We start from the raw sequence: 953 nt of genomic DNA on the forward strand, positions 1-953 counted from the left end.
TCTTGTCTGATTTTCTTAACATAGAGCTAACTGTTATTAATAGATACAATTAACACCTATTCGTCATCTATAACTGCTCTGCACTACCATTAAACACTTCCTTTGCCGTTTGCTGTGGGCATCCTCACCATCTGTTCCACTTGTTTCTCCTAACCCTTGTCAAGAGCTTAAAAGCCATATTTTTCCAGCCCCCTTCCATTATGAATAGTCATATTGGACTCAAAACATTAAGACTGTTTTATTTTCTCTACAGGTGCTTCCAGATCTGTTTCTCCACCACTGTTTCTTTTAATGAGACTGCCAGGCTTAAGAGAGTTCTAAAATTAGAGCCAACAGTTAGACATTCCTTAAGTTGAAGTGGCTGGTTTGATTACATGTACTTGGGTAGTACAGCCTAATGAGGATTTTTTTAATGCCAGTGGATGCGCTCGGTGAAAGGAGCAGTGCCAATATTGATCTGAACCTGTAATAAGATATCACTACATGATATCACTGAATCTGGTTTTAAGTAATAATTGACAAGTGTATGCTTTCTCAACTGCACCACTTTATAGGTCTAAATGTGTCAGTAAAACATGATTTTATTGCAGTGTCTGTTTGCCTCTCTCAGCTTGAGGACAGAAGTAGATTGAGAAGAACATTGTGTACCTATGCAGTGTAGTAGTGTGGTAACAGGCACGTAAGCACCTATCAATTTACACTTGGTGGATGACCGCTACATATGGTATGTATTCCGTTATGCTAGAAGTCTCCTAAGCTTGAAGCTCAGATGTCCTTCACTTTGTGCTACAGTTTAATATCTCCCAAACTTCTTAGCTGTTTGAACGTGATTGGGTTTCTCCAGTAGGGTTTATTAAATGCTATTCAGTCTAGAGGCAGTTAAGATAATGTACAGAGATAACAAGATGTAGAGCTGGACGAACACAGCAGGCCAAGCAGCATCAGAGGAGCAG

General features: G+C 39.6%; 1 protein-coding gene across 1 annotated transcript in view; it reads left to right on the forward strand.

The window, feature by feature from the left end:
* Positions 1 to 953, forward strand: part of LOC109912895 (serine/threonine-protein phosphatase 2A 65 kDa regulatory subunit A alpha isoform) — a 45,995-nt gene that overhangs the window by 39,339 nt on the left and 5,703 nt on the right. The window lies entirely within an intron of this gene.

This window comes from Rhincodon typus, chromosome 32, assembly GCF_021869965.1.
Source record: "Rhincodon typus isolate 14 chromosome 32, sRhiTyp1.1, whole genome shotgun sequence".
In the NCBI taxonomy this organism is placed as follows: domain Eukaryota; kingdom Metazoa; phylum Chordata; class Chondrichthyes; order Orectolobiformes; family Rhincodontidae; genus Rhincodon; species Rhincodon typus.